This window comes from Aethalodelphis obliquidens, unplaced genomic scaffold (assembly GCF_003676395.1).
Source record: "Aethalodelphis obliquidens isolate GAN/ISIS:26980383/991018 unplaced genomic scaffold, ASM367639v1 scaffold2, whole genome shotgun sequence".
In the NCBI taxonomy this organism is placed as follows: domain Eukaryota; kingdom Metazoa; phylum Chordata; class Mammalia; order Artiodactyla; family Delphinidae; genus Aethalodelphis; species Aethalodelphis obliquidens.
Window position 1 is genome coordinate 90,029,150 of NW_020837946.1, and position 14,071 is coordinate 90,043,220.

Consider the following 14,071-nt stretch of genomic DNA (forward strand, 5'->3'; position numbering starts at 1 on the left):
TAACACTCACCCTAAGTTCAATTACAACCATGATTGGAATCATGCCCCCGGGTACATACAAGATACATAATATCTCTCACACAACATTAAAGTTCACCATTACTGATAGAAGCAGGAAAAATTAACGATTAGCTACAACTTGACATGTTCTTTGTTCTCTCATCCCCAGCACCCTCCACAATACACAAAGTATGTTGACACGTCCAGTCTTTGTTTTCATCATTATACCTCTCGAAACTGCTCTTTCCATCTCACCTACTAACAACTTTCATCCAAGCCCTCATCATATTGCATCTAATTATGATTCTGATCTAATTGGTTTTGAAAAAATATTATTCCCTCAAATACCTTTTCATTCATTTTCCTATTGCTTTTTATCCATCAGTTGAGTTTTGCAGACCCTATCTCCCCACATTTCCAATAACAAAGTCAATACATTCTATGTTTGGAAAGCGATACCACTTTTTCCTTTCAGTTACTGACATGTTTTATCCGTAATGCCTCTGGGGACTAGAACAGGACTGCGTAAGTGCCACCTATGGTGGCTGGGGCCAATGTTCTGAGGTCCAGTAAGAACAAATGTTAGTTAGTGAGAGTTAACCTTCATTGAGCACTTAATCTGTGCCAGAAAGTATGCTTGGCATTTCACATACATTCACTTGTAGTTTTTATAAGAAATCTATGAGCTAAGTCCTACTGTAATTCCTATTTTACAGATCAGAAAATCAAGATCCAGAGAAAATAAATAAATTGCCCCATTCACAAAATATCCTCAAATTCAAGCCTTTTATTTGAGCTTATTTACTTGAGCCTTTTATTGAAACTTGTACTCTCTGGTTCAAAATTTAAAACTTTCACAAGCAGACAATGGAACAGGAATTTTCCCAGGCAAATATCATATGTCCTCGTAAATCTTTAAGATCACGTGGTTAGCTACACAGGGAAGACGTAGGTAAGAGCCCTGGTCTAGGAGTAAGGAAATGTCTTCTGATTAGAAATCTGTTGCTGTGTTACTATGGGCAAGTCCCTTCTCCTTGCTGGGCTTCAGCACCTTTATCTGTGAAATTAGGGTATTAAACTACAGTATCACTAAGGCACTCTTCAGTGATTCTTATTCTCCCCTCCTCCAGTAATATATATATCCTCTGCTACTACTAAATCTATGTTAATTTGTACATGTCCGTGTGTGTGTGTGTGTGTATGGGGGGTGGGGGGATTTTAAGAGAGAAAGAGGAAATTTTTTTTATAACGAGAAGCAGAAAGCTGGACTAATGATATGTAAAAAATATATTCGTTCCTTTTCCTCCCATAATGGTGTGTAATTATTAGTATCTTAGTGCCTTAAGGTTGTTGAGAGCCTGCATCAACATCTCTACAATGATTTTGGCCACCCAGTCATGATCCCAAGATGGATGCAGCAGTAAGCAGGGGTAGGAGGGAAACATTTTTGGGGAATCCTCTGTCAAGCCTTCAGTTAACATCTTCTTGGGTACCACTAGGTTATATGCTTATTCCTAAACCTGGAGTTGGGTTTGGCTTCCTTGAAATCAAGGAGTTGCTGAATAATCCTGTAACAAAATAGTAAGGCAGTGGCTTTGGGGAGGTATGCCTCAACCAAACATATGACACAGTCTATATTCTCACATACACAGCTGCCAGAGAAGTATTTCTCCAACACATACATGGAAAGGTCACTTGTTTTAAAGCCATTCTATGGTTACTAGTAAAGAATCAACTCTTAGAGAAACACAGAATACTTTTTTATGATGTAGCTCCCTTCTTTCCAATTTTATCTTGGGAACCAATGGAAACATTCTCCTCAGTTTTCTAAACATTCCATATGAATTCCAATCTCTGTTCCTTTGCTCACCCCATTGCTTTCCTGGAATGCTCAACCTTCTCATTTATCAAACTTTTACTGAGCATGTTCTGTATGCCAGGTACACAGTAGGTACTAGGGCATGCACGTATCAATGAAAAAAAAGATTCTTTTCTTCGGATTCAACAGTCCAATTGCAAAAACATGCATATACATAATCAATTATAAAAAGTAACACAAGTCATTAGAATAGAATAAACACAGTTTCCTCTGAAGTTACTTCAGTTCTATGCAAACTTCTGACTCAACTTAAGTCCCAACTTCTCTAAAAAGTCACTGATCTCAGTTTAGAGTGATCTCCTTTTCCAGCTGGACTTTGTAGTATATTTGTGCTAGAAAATTCATGTAACATTTCATATATAAGTTACACAAATATAACTTTCCCCATTTTAAAAATACGGGCTTCGTAGCTCTTCTAAATTTTATCTTTTTAAAGTACAGAGATCTTATCTTAAATTTCTTTATTTCTCTAGAACTCATATATCACTCATTTTTTCATTCGCTCAATTTATCACTCACTTATTTAGTTGTTCCTATGAACACAGCAAGATGCCAGGTACTGGGCCGAGGTGACAGGAAGGAAAACACAAAAATAGTGAAGACACAGTCCCCAGCCTTAATGACATTTTAATCCAGCAGGGAAGAGGAGGCAGACAAATAACCATAATACAAAGCAGTTTTTAATAAGTACAGAAATAGAAATACAGAACTTCATCCTACAGAAATGCAAGATAAGAAAAAGGTGCAAGAAATAAAACAGTTTGAACACCTGGGAAATGACTGTAAAAGTGTCCCGAAGTGCCTTGTGGGTAGCCCAATCAGGATCCCACAGCTGAAGAGCTACTTCTGTTATCAGGCAACAGGAAAAAGGCTTCCAGGCACTCTTACCTTCAGACAATTGAGGAAATTGAGGCATTTCCTCAGGACCTCAATGAGAATCCTACTACTGAAGATCTAGTTCAGTCATCAGGCAATAGCAAAGAGGCTTTCACGAATTCTTTCTTTCCAACACTTGAGGGCACTGAGGAGTTTCTCCAGGACATCAATGAGACATACGACACAAGAACCCCAGCTGCACCAGAGCCAGAGCTCTATGTACCACTGACTGCCCGTGATGAGGACAGCCAAAAGGAGTCAATCCAGAACGAGGTGACCTCCTCTCAAGAGAGAAACCCTACAGTGGCATCCCAGATGACAGATGGCAGTGACATCCCAAAGACATTGATCACTGATTGCCAAGCAACAGACGCCAATGCAAACAAGATGACAATTCCCATCGAGGGTAGCCAGATGAAGACCCTCAATGACAACCAGAGCCTCTATGGAGGCAAAATAACTTTCAGTGAGGACCAGACCCTCTATGGGGGTTAGATGAAGAGCCCCAGTGAATGCCAGACCCTCAATGAAGCCCAGATGACCTTCAGTGGGGACCAGACCCTCTATCGGGGTCAGATAAAGACACTCTGATGAAGACACTCCTCATGGAGTCTGTATGATGCCACATTCCTCGTCATCATTGCCATATCCTGGATTTCTGTACATTTCTGGTTCCCATTTGATCCAAGGACAACCTCTAGAAAAGCAGAATTGGAATCTCAAGATTCAGAGATGTACATTGCAGAAGAATTCTGACATTCTGAAGCCCTATATTTGCACATACCAGGACTGTGGGAAATCGTATTCAAAATCTTCCCACCTGCCAGGGTGAGTGCCAACACACTGGTGAGTGAAGACTGAAGGATGGGAGTGTCAGGAAAATAACTAAAGATTTCTGCCTTTACAAAACTTTGGGATCATTTGAGATCATTGCCACCTCCCTCTCAGTCTAGGACCCAGAAGACCCTAGAAAGTGTTGGCAAATCTGAAAGGGTATAAAAAGCAGTCCTAAGAACAGACTCTCGTTCTGGGCCAGAGGCAACCCGGCTACAGCCTTTTGTGGTTGACTGCCTGGGATGATGGAAGAAGTGGAGGGACTTGTTTGACCTCTTAGGATGGTCTTGACCCTACCTCTCCTGGGACTTCTCTTCATGAACTCCTGTAGGCCAACAGATAACCCCCTTCCTCAAACTTCTTTACTCACCACTGACCTGCGTCTTCCCCTCCTGGTTTTCTTTTTCTCTTCCTCTCCCTCCTTCACAGTTTTCCTCTCAGCCTTCTAGCCCATCCTGCCCTCCTTCTCTTCCTTCCCTATGCACCCCTTCCAGTCTCCTGTCTGTCTCTCCCTGTCCCACTGCAACAGGCCCAACCCCTTTTTCTTCTCCATTCATTTCCAACTTCCCTGTCCCATGCTATCCTGAAGCATGACAAGTCTTCCTTTCTTTCTCAGGTCCAGGAGGAAAGCCCTACAAATGCAACGTGAAGGGATGCATGCGGGCATTCTCCCATTCGGATGAGCTCAACAGACACAAGAGAAAGCACACTGGAGAGCGACCCTACCTGTGTACCAAATGCAAAAGTAACTTTGCATGATCTGATCACTTAGAGCAGCATCAGAGGGTCCACAGATAAGTTTCTTCCACAATGACAAACCCATCAGCCTATGAGGAAATGAGCTGAGCTGCATGATTCTCCCTGCAAGGCTTTGCTCGGTACCTAGCTCTGTGCCAGCACATAGTAGATGCTTAATATTCGCTGTAAACTTTTAAGGTTTTCATGTATTTTTTTCTGAAACATACAAAAATACATGTATGCATTTCAGCAGAATCAGAAGCACTCTTCAGTCACCTTCCTGTGCGTGGTGACTGTTTTCATCGTCAGTGTGCTATGTATGAATCCTTGTAGATCACTGCCTGTGCATTTACTTCTATGTGTACATCTAAAGATGTTTATATGTAGACGATTGTAGTGTATACATAGTTCAGATGTGTAAAAAATGTAGTATTTCATATCTGAGCTCATGTTTCTTTGGAGGTCTATTTCTATGGCATTAAGAGGTGAGGGACACTTGGTCACTTCTAGTTTCAAGTGGTCTCAGAATAAACAAAACTCATTTGGATGAACTTAATCTATTAAAACAAGAAAGAAAGAAACTGTGAAACAAGCTAGGGAAGGCTTAACATAGGAAAGATAAGTCGATAGCAAACCGTGAAGGGATGTGGGAATTTGAGCTTTAATCAGTGGACTTTAGACTGGGGGTAAAGGCCAGGGAGGGTGATCAAAGGTTTTCAGCCAGGCAGTAACATGGTCAGTTAAAATGATTAATCCAGTAGTGGTGGGACACGGGTAGAAGTGGGATGGAAAAGACCACCACTAGAGAGGGATTTAGGAGGTTCCTGCAGCAAATTAAATGGAAGGGAAAGAAACTTATTCAGTTCCCTGGCCAAGCCCCCTTTGACACCTGTAACATAGATGGTGTGTGTTATTTTCATTTAGCAGAAGTTACAAAAAGAGAAGAGCAGGTGGGGATGTTGGATTCCATGACTGGACATGGGCAACATGGAACCAGAGAATCTGAGATGAATTCCATCTCTTACTGGTAGTTGTGACATCTTCCCTACACCAAAATATTTCCCCGTCCACTGTCTCTGTTTCTAAAAATACACAATTTGCTCTTCCTCCTTTACTTCCTTTATTCCCTGTTAACTCTCTCCTTCTACTTTTCTGGATCCTACATAAAAATCTCATGCAATTGCCCTTTTCACATACTATTCAGCTGGGGATCATATTGCTTAATCATGCTAAGCTACGTTCTAAAGTACAATCTTCTTAGGAATTACAGTCACATAATATCGATCACAGCAAGGAAACATCATGTCCCCAATAGTGATGACCAAGAACCCACACAGTGAAGGAAAATCTTATTCAAAACCCAGAAAACAACAAGTTCATAAGAAGGCTAGTGATGTCAATTAAAAGTTCATTCATCAGCACATACAATTGCCTTTATTCTTTGATCTTCCAGGGCTCTGAAAATCTGGCTTAAACCACAGCACTTGTCAGCTCCAGGACACAGGGATTTGACAGCTCCCAAGTCCATTACAGCTTTGTCTCAGATCAATGAGGTGACCTTAAAAGAAACCCACTTTCCAGTGCTCCAGTTTCCTTGCAGACAAAATGGGAATGATATCAAGTTTTCATACTTGACTAGAAGCACGAGGGCAAAGCCCACTGAGGACATAAGGTGTTAAATAACAAACAAACAGAATGGAATATGTAATTCAATCAATCATACCCCGACACTGACTGTGCCCATTTATTATTACTTTTCAATTTCTAAAGTGATGGCAAAATGGAATTTCCACTAATTTTTCAAGAACTTGAATCTGATTCTTATAATCCTGGGCTTTACGTTGCTGATATATTGTAGATATAATTTTTGTGTGCTCCAAGAGGCTTTCTGCTTGCAGGGCATTGCTGTAAGTTGTGGATAATTTATTTTCTCCTGCTATTATATTGTGTAAATTACCATGTTGGCAATATTTTAGCCTTTCACACTTTGAATCAGTGCCCAGAATAATTCTAACAAGATTTTGATTCTCTGGAAGCAACCTCAAGGAAGAAAGCCCTTCAAAACGCCTGCGTATTCATTTAAACTACAGCTGCGAGAAGAATCTCCTCCAGGTCAATTATAAGGCGTATCTGAATGGTAAGTGATACTTATCTCATCTCCCTGCTGATCTCTACATCCTCCTTTGCTGCCAGAAACAATCGCAGCATCTTGCCAGTGGAGCACACACTTCCCAGCCTTTCCATCTTCGATGGAAAGATGCAAGTTCTAGAACTGGAACCAAATTTGAAGCCCACCAGAAACCTCAAAAAGGAATTTGATTCCAGAGGTCCAGCCATATAATCAAGTCTGTGGTTTCATTTCATCACCCAAAGAAGATATTTTGGTTTTCAGCCAGGAAATACCTCATTTCTTAATATTAGGAGTAATCAGGAACCGTCAAAAATGGGCGTTAGACTGCCGGGTGAAGACAGACAGGTGCAGAAACAGACACAGTGCCATGTGATCATGGAAGGCTCAGTAAGGACACGGTCTCCACACAATTTTTGCTTTGATTCTGAACAGAGCCTCACATCGCAATAGGAAACGAGGAAACAAAAAGCTTCTATATTTTTTTACCTCCCCCAATCCCACCACTACCTCAGTTTAATAGGAAAAAAGTTTCTAGAACTCACTAGAACCCCAGGGACTCAATCCTGCCTCTACCAAAATCTGCAAGCTCAGATGCAGGGCAGAGAAAAATGTATTCCCTCCGTAGATTTCTAGCATGTTTCAACCCTGACTACCTGATTGTCTTGGGAAGGTATTCTTTCCTAATATTCTTGACAATAACAAGGTAGTATGTTGTTAGTGCTAACTAACTCCATAAGGTTCTTATAAGAATTCAATGAGCAAATAAATGCCTGTGTTCCTTGCCCAGCATATGCCACAATAAAAATTTTCAACTGTCACCATCCATAAGGTACCATCATCATTGACATAATCTTAATAATAGGGATCGTCTAACAATATAGGGAAACAGGTTACATCTCAATATCAGTAGTTTTTTTTTTCCTTAAAAACCTCCTGCTCCAAGTCAGGATTGAGTATGGGCACTAGGGAAGGACAGGCCCAGCTATAGGGAAATTAATGGATTCATTTCCCCTCACACGCTCCTCAAAAATGCATATTAACTTTTATTTATTTTAGCTAAGCTGTCCTTTTATCTATTTATGCCTCTATCTAAAACTGCAAAAGTAGTCTGAGAAAGGGAAAAAAAGGCCCTTAGAAATACTTTTAAATTTCTTCCAGTTTATCAATGAACTTAATAAGCTCCCCAGATACATCTTACAAAGTAAAGAAGCCTTCAAAAATATTATAGTAATTTTGTTTTCTCCAGCGGTACAGAGCATTCTAGGTAACTGGTAAGATACATCATCATCAATTTTACAAGTGTCCAGTTAACAGTGAAAGGAAAAATTACAAGAGAAAACACTTTCTTTTTGATGCCTTTTAATATATTTGGATGGAGCTCCATTGCCAGATTTTTCACTGGAGCAGAGTTTTCACCTCAAATTGCAGCTGAATGATGACAATTCCACATGTTCTTCCTCTAACTGCCTGGCAGACCAAGCAGTTTTTGACAGAGCCAGAAACTTGCCAAGATTTTTGATCAAAAGAATAATTCGCTAACTTGAGATCACTGTCACTCTTTTTGCTATCTTTACTCATTTAGTGAGTGCTACCGTGAGAAGGGTTCTGCCATGTGCACCAGGAATAGGAAACAAGTGAAAGAGCTTGAGTTTTGCCACCAAACTCATAAATCTCCTCTGAACAGCAAAAGAAACATCAGACTCTAGGACAGAAGCAGCATAAAACCTGAACCACAGATCTACAGTCAAGAACGATATCTAAGGTGGAGTACCCCTTAATGGTCATCTAGTTCATGTGACTGTTCTTAATGTTCAGTTGGCTTTCTGCAGACCAGATTTCAAAAATTCCTTATCCCAAACTTGTAACAGGCAGGAATGGCTTTTTGTTTCACAACCGTCCAGGCAGGGCATAGTTTTATTTACTAGGGCGGCATTTCTCTAATTGCAGTCCAAGGACCCCTTGCACAAGTCCCATCACAGCTGCTTGCTTAAAACCCAGATTTGGGGGCTCCACTTCTAAATCATCTCAATCAGAATCCCTGTAATAGGTCCTGAAAATCTGAGTTTTTAATGAACTATCTAGGTCAATCAGAGGAAAGCATGTACTTGCAATGAGAACTGGCATCGTGACCCAGAAACATCAAACCTACAGGTATTATGTATAGAATCATTTCCAAGGCAGTATTGGGGGATTCCAAGAAAAAGAGGTCATGCCCAGCCCCCCTCAAGCAACTTAAATGCAATCTGATATGAATAACTACAAAATAACAAAACTGCTTAGCCCTGAAAGAGGTGAAAGCAAAGTGAGGGTCTTCACTAAGGAAGTGGCCGGTTGCCTGGTGAAGAGCTGCGTCACCTGTTCCCTGCTGAGACTGTTGCCTGCTGTGCTTTTCTAGCGAAATTGAAGAGCTGTACCACTAGCCTCTGTAGGCAATGGAGAGCTGCAAAACTGAGGCTGTTTTCCCCTTAAATGTCCTGGAATTCATGTTTGTCACATCCACAAGAAAAGGAATGAGGGTTAGGCTCCTGTGGAATGTTAAAACTTTTCCACAAGGAGATGTGGCTGTCTGGATAGCATAGACACCAAGCACCATCTTCTGCTCGTACCACCCTGCAAGCCTGCCCCACGTCTCCAGGGTCTGGAGCAGAGGCCCATCTACAGCTTCAAGCAATGTAGAGCTGAGCGTACAATTTAGATGAAGTGCAGCGTAGATAAAACAAGTCTATCGAAACGGATTCTGCTGCCTTCTAGCAGACGCTCTAATCAGTTTTTAAGCTGTTCTATATTAACGAACTACATAGACATCATCTCTTAGAGCTTATCTTCTAAGAAAAAATTTCAATATTTAATATGACTGATTCATAAAATTATGATTTCCTGGAGCAGGAAAGAAATACAGTCAGCCCTACATATCCACAGTTTCTGCGTCTGTGGATTCAACAAACCAAGATCAAAAATGTTGAGAAAAAAATTTCTGGAAAGATCAAAAAAAAGGCAAAACTTGAATTACATTGTGTTTACACCTATACACATAGCATTTACATTGTATTAGATAATACAAGTAATCTAGAGATGATTTAAAGTACATGGGAAGATGTGTAAGTTATATGCAAATACACCATTTTATATAAGGGACTTGAGCATCCGTGGATTTTGGTATCCTGCAGGGGGTCCTGGAACCATTCTCCCACAGATACCAAGGGATGACAGTATAGGAAATTGTTCATAGCTTCAAATATAGGCTTTAAACCAGACGCTAGCTTGTCTGAGCTCATTATTTCATACACATTAGATGATCCAGAAAATTGGGTTTGATACATTTTTATCTGGATTGACGGATGGATTATGGGGACAAGAACTGCAAAGCACACTTGGACTCCAGAAATGGTGGCAAATATTTGTCCCCACATTATTCAGTAATAAAACACCTGGCAGTATTCAGTAATAAAACACCTGCCCCAGGCAGGTGTTTTCCCAAACATTGATCACTGAGCCCAGTGAGAGAAAAACTGAGTTCCTTCTCTCTGGAACATAGGGAAGTAGCTGAGGATAATATTTCTGCTTCATGGATTCTTAGAGGTGGTATCAGTAAATGTTTAGGTAGGTATCTGATCCAGCATTCTGTAGGCAACACAGGAGTTAATGTACATCTGTATTCCGTGCACGGGTTTTCATATCTATAGATCAGAACATAGAAACTAAGCTGGGATCCCAGAGCTCAGTGGGAGCTGCAGGGGCAGTCTGACATGCGGAGACGAACACTGTCTGTCCCTGCCAGAGCAGTTTCTCACTGAGCCAAGCTCCCATCATCAAGTGTCATTATCTGTAGGAAATGAGGCAACAATTCTGTAAAAAGGGGATATTTTGAACCATGTCTGCAAAAATGTAAAATACGAAGAAAAATTTTTCCAAATAAACACATCTTCAGCATAAGTAAAAACTGAATAATAAGACTGACCCTGGGATTGATACTGAGAGGAAGACAGAAAATGAGAAAGGGCTAGATCCTGCTGGGGAACCCCTTTTGCAGATTAAGCAGGAGGGTCACAGCCTTTTCTCCCCACCTCTGAACCATGGTTTCCATGACATCCACTGCACTCAGGAGCATAAATCCTACCCAGAAGGAGACGATCATAAGGTTGCTACCTGAAGCCACTACAAGTACTGCATTTTCTAATTAGCTTGAATGATAAGCAGAAAACAGCATGGTGTGGGAAGACTTAGACTAATAAATATGCCCATAGCTCTTGACACGATCCAAATCTTGAAATTATTTGGTCAAGTTCACACAAGAACACTTTTTTCAGTCAGACTGAGACTGCAACTGTATTCCATTTCTCTAAATTTTAAGAGCATTAGTGTTGACTAGTCTAATATCTCATATAGTCTTTACATTAGGATACAGACACCCAGCAAAAAGATGCGTGCACCAGTGACTTACAATCCTTTAATACAAATACAGATTATCTTTCCTATCTGAAGGTCCTAGTAGCCCACCACCGCTACACTTTCATCGAGGAATTTTTTCGGCAGTAGTAAGGTGAATAGCCTGGAGCTATCTGTGTTCTCCTTCTCTATGCCCTTGATTGCCAACGGCAGCGAGTAGTGAGCTGCTGCCTGTGTTAAATGGTGTGCCTTCTGGCTAGGGAACAAAGTTTACCTAAGTGGTCAAGGCAGAGATCAAACGTGCAAATGAGTCCTAGCTTAGTAGTGAAGCTGCCATAACTAAAATAAGCAGCCAACATAAAGAATCCTATGGAAAGTATGTGAGTGTATTAAAAACCAACGTCGTTGTTAACTCCCTACTCGCAGAGGCCATCATGCTGTTCACTGTCAAGTAATTAAACAGGCACTAACATTAGGGGTGATTTTCAGCTAATGTCAGAGGCATTCCTCTCATTAAAGTCTGCCTAATCACTACATCATTGCCCAAAAAAGTGAAATTCAAACTTGCTGAAGGCATAAAGAAATCTATTTCCATCTTGCCTAATTATCAGAGGTATAAATGTGTCTGATTTCAGGATTAGAGGAACAGAATCCCCATGACAATTATATACAGCAAATTTCTTTTGATAACTGTGAAGGAAGTTTCCCAAATCTAGGGAAAAAAAATATTTGTTAACATCTGTATTCAAAGTGTTGGGAGTTCATTTATGCAAGGTTTGCACGTAAGTCCTGAGCACATCTTGTTGCTTTATCCCATCCAAGACTACTCAATTTTTTAATCTTTCATTTCCTTTAAGACTCCTCAGTTTTCTTGGTTAAAGAAATGGTTTCTGAATGTAACGTTTCTTAAGCTCAATTTCACCACACACGGCAAGCAGAATACCTATTTCAGAAGCTTATAAATTTCCCCAAAATGGCAAACAAGTTCATCGCACTTGGTTTGCTGTTTAGTTCTGCATAACTTTTTAAGAAACATAGTAGAAGATTACAAAGTGTAGAGTCTTCTAGTAATTTAGCAATGAAGTGCATTTACTGAACCACAAACGTCTAACAATCAATCATTCAGCAAGAACTTAACAAATCCCTCACCTCTGTGCATCCCAATCCTAGGCATTAGAGGGCAACCAACAATCCTAAACTGCCCCTCTTTTTCAAGATACTATGAGAGTAAAAAGTAATGTATCAAAATATTTTTGGCACCCTAGGTCAGAGAGGTTTTTATATATTTTATACTTATTTTCCACCAATTTCTCTTCTCTTCCCAACCTTGCCCTCCATATTTAAATATTTAGCTAGGCATACATGTTTATGACTTTTCACTTTACATATAAGAGGTGACAGCATGAAGAAGAAGAAAAATACATTTCTTCTTAGTTTTACGATTTCCTTTTTTTTTGCAGAAGATTCGTACACAGACAAAAGGTTTCGCCAAAATATCACAGGTAAGAATAAGCCTGAACTGCTCCCAACCCTCATCTATTCAGATTAGAATAGAATCCCCAGGACTAGGACGGGGAGAAAGAGACTGAAGGGAACCAACAAGAGCATAAATATTGATGCATCTCAAAGAACAGGATCCTATACCCTGCACAAAAAATAGAAAAATACTAGGAAGGCTTATGGGATCAGAAAGCAAAAGACCTGTACCTCACTTCTCAGTTAAAGACACAGGGCTCCTTCCCAGATAAAGACCTGGAAGATGAATGGTCACCTGCTATGATACATAGGCAGACAGGGCCTTCCACAGCCTTACCAGGATTTCTTCTCTTTTCATGGTGCAAGAGCACAGGATGGAGGCCGCATGCCCAAAGGTGACATAGAGACAGCAGAGGGAGCAATGGCCTTGTGAGGGCCACATTCATAAGATACAGAGACATCTCCCAAGAACCCTAATCAGATGGGAAGCGTAACTGAATATGCCACCCCACAATATGACTGAAGGAGTTCAAGACTTAACCACCCCCAAATATGCTGCTTCGGTATATTGATTATTTTGAGCTGCAGACACTTGAAAAACAGCAAATGCAGGGGGAGGATTTTTCTGAACTCCCCTTATCTGCCTAAGGACAGATCCTTCAAAAGGAACTCAATTGTCATAAATCTCTCCACCCTGGGAGTTTTATCAACCAGGGAAGATTGATTTTTAACACAAGAGAGGAGATGTTGAAACCACACCTGGACAAACTTTGTCACAAACTATCATCCTTCCCATCTGTTCTTCTAAGGACCCATTCATCCTCCCTAAATCCCCTAACAGGCCTTCATCCTCTCTCCCCTTTCCCTACTAAGATAATATTTAAGCCTCAATTCTAAGCCACCTTGGGGAGTTACTCATTTTTTTTCTGGGTATCTCCCATGGAGACGTGAGGTATACATATATGTAAATACACTTCTGCTTGTTTTTCTCTTGTTAATCTGTATTTTATTGCAGGAGTCTCAGCAAAGAACTCAGAAGTCTAGAGAAAAAAATATTTTTCCTTCCCTACAACTGAATGCTCAAGGGCTCGATGAGGCACAGCGTATCTTAGCGGACTCGAGTTTTGACACAGAGCAATGAGGATCTAATGGCCCAACCAAAGTATTTTCCCAAGGCTTTGGCATCAAGTCCTCTAGAATTTGGACTAAACTGTAGGGAAAGAGACAGTATAACTCCTCACTGAGATTGTGTGTTGACCAGCCCAGTGAGATGATCAAAAGGGAAATTCGCTAGTTATAAGTGATGAAGAAAGTTGTACTTCTCTCCTATCTTAAAACTGTAGGTTGATATTCATAGTCAGCACTCTGGCATAAAAATCATTAGCACATAATCAGATCCTGCCTTACAGGTAGTAAGAGCTCTGGGATCTATCTCACTTTTATGGAAGGCCACCTACATAACGACATTGTGTTAAGAGTTAAACATAAGACACTCTTTAAGAGTGATCTGGGGGCTTCCCTGGTGGTGCAGTGGTTGAGAGTCTGCCTGCCGATGCAGGGGACACGGGTTCGTGCCCCGGTCCGGGAAGATCCCACATGCCGCAAAGCGGCTGGGCCCGTGAGCCATGGCCGCTGAGCCTGCGCGTCCAGAGCCTGTGCTCCACAAACGGGAGAGCCCACAACAGTGAGAGGCCCGCGTACCGCAAAAAAAAAAAAAAAAAAAAAAAGAGTGATCATTTTACAGCATATAC